Source organism: Penaeus monodon, chromosome 14 (genome assembly GCF_015228065.2).
Source record: "Penaeus monodon isolate SGIC_2016 chromosome 14, NSTDA_Pmon_1, whole genome shotgun sequence".
NCBI classification, from domain to species: Eukaryota; Metazoa; Arthropoda; class Malacostraca; order Decapoda; family Penaeidae; genus Penaeus; species Penaeus monodon.
In genome coordinates, this window is record NC_051399.1 from 26,218,655 (window position 1) to 26,221,154 (window position 2,500).

Here is a 2,500-nt window from a genome sequence, read left to right on the forward strand (position 1 = left end):
GGGTTTTGAAGAGCGGGGTGGAGTACTCTCCTCTCTGGCACACTGAGTCTTTAATCCCCTCTCGGCCAGTTGGCTTGCCATCAGCTCACTTTTCCCTTTCGGCCTTGCCCTTCGTCTGACGAGTTGAACCGCAGGTGGGCAGGCTATGCGCTGGAGAGGTTGGGGAGGAGAGGGGGAGGTGGGGTTACGGGTTTTGAAGAGCGGGGTGGAGTGATAAGGTGTATGTGTGGGGGAAGTTGGGAGGGATGTTAAATGGGCAGAATACACTAAAGGGGAGAGAAGTTGGGAGGGGTTTAAAAGGAGGGGAGTTGGGGGAAAGGGGTTGTGGTGGGGGTAGGAGGTAGGGGTAGGGGGTTGTCCGGCGTATAGTTCACCGAGATAATACGATGTACATTTGCGGGTGAGTCCAATTTCCATTGCAAATGAATGCGGTGTTTATCTTATTAGCGTTGTGTTCGTGCGCGGGGGTGTTGGGAAGGGGAGGGGGAGGAGGGAGGGGAGGGGTAGCGGAGGAGGGGAGAGGGGAAGGAGGGGAGAGAGCTGAGGGTAGGGAAGGGGGAGTGGAGGGGAGAGAGGAAGGAGGGGAGGGGAGGGAGTGGGGATGGAGAAGGGGGAGTGGATAGGGTAACCGGAGAAGGGAAGAGGGGATGGGGGAGGGGGGATAGGGAGGAGTAGAGAGGAGCAGGGTAGAGAGGGGGAAGTAGAGGGGAAGAGTGGGGGTGGCCGTGATATATATTGCCGGTTTTACAGTGCCTGCAGTGATTTCACCTGCATATTAGGGATTGGTTGCCTTTGTGGGCGCGTTGTGTTTTATTTTGTATTATTTTCCTCCTGCTAATGAAAATCATTGCTGATTTTTTTTCTGCGATAGAATTACTGTATTATTTCCTTCTGTGATGAAAGCGGTGTATTCTTCGGTGACGTTAATGTATTATTTTCTCGTATTAAAAATTCCCAATTTTTTCTCCAATGATGAGATTACATTTTTTTTTTTTTTTTTTTTTTTTTGCTTTTGTAAGATAACTCTAAGATAACATTCATGTCTTGTTGAGATCATTCTGCTAGCCTCATCATCTGAAATTTGCATATTTTTATTTTTGCAATGATTGAAGTCTCTCCCTTGCTTCGCCGCCGGAGCCGACACCCTTTGCCTCATTGCCGGAAAATCCCTCTCCTCATGTCCATAAATTCCCGCTCCTCATGTAGGCCTAAATAAAATCCCATTATCACGCTTCCTCATACCCCTGATGCACCAAGGTCCCTCTCCTGCCCACCCCGTTGAAGTGATTTTCAAAGAATTGTAAAAAAAATATTTGGATTCGAGTATTGGAAGTTATTTGCAGTGTTTGCAAGAATTTTTCAAAGGGTAGTTTTAAAGTATCTTTTAAAAGTATTAGTCAAATAGTTTGAAAGTATATTTAAATAAAAGTATTTATAGTTTTTTTTCAAACAATTTAAAATTTTATAGAGAGGGGGAGGGGAAAAGAGGGGAGGATGGAGAGGGGAGAGGGAGGGAAGAGGGGAGAGGGAGGGAAGAGTGGGTGAGGTTGGGTAGTTCTGAAGGGAGCGAATGGAGTGCGATGGGGAAAAGAGACGAGAAGGTAAATGGGAGGAGAGGAAAATTAAAAGGAAAGTAGATGAAGAAAGAAAAGGAAAAGGAAGAAGAAAAGAAAGAAAGAGGAACGAAAATAAGGGTAGGGTGAAGAGGGGAGAGGGTGAGAGACAGGGATAAGGGAGGGAAGAGGAAGAAAGAAGGGGTAGGAGGAAGAGGATGAGAGGACGAGAGGGAAGAAGGGATAACAGGAACAGGGGATAGGGGAGGGAAGAGAGGGAGGGAGAAGGAGAGGATGAGAGGCAGGGAAGAAGGAGTAGGAGGAAGAGAGAAAGAGAGAGAGGAGAGAGAGAGAGGAGAGAGAGAGAGAGAGAGAGAGAGAGAGAGAGAGAGAGAGAGAGAGAGAGAGAGAAGAGAGAGAGGAAGAGAGAGAGAGAGAGGAGAGAAGGAGAGAGAGAGAGAGAGAGAGAGAGAAAGAGGAGAAGACGAGGAGAGGAGGAGAGAGGAGAGGGAGAGACGAGCAGAGAGGAGAAGAGAAGAGAGGGTAGGAGGACGAGAGCGCCCCGGGGTCGACGAATCGGATTGGTCGGACGGGGGTCAGCGCGGCAGAAGTCAGTACGGCGGAGGGTCGGTCGGGTCGGCGGGTCGGTCGGGTCGGGCGGGGCGGCCGGGTCGGCGGGTCGGTCGGGTTGGTTGGGTCGGCGGGTCGGTCGGGGTCGGCGGGTCGGTCGGGTCGGCGGGTCGGTCGGGGTCGGTCGGGTTGGCGGGTCGGTCGGGTCGGCGGGTCGGCGGGTCGTGCGGGTCGGTCGGGTCGGTCGGGTTGTCGGGTTGGTTGGGTCGGCGGGTCGGTCGGGTCGGTCGGGTCGGTCGGGTTGGTTGGGTCGGCGGGTCGGTCGGGTCGGCGGGTCGGTCGGGTCGGTCGGGTGTCGGGTCGGCGGGTCGGTCGAG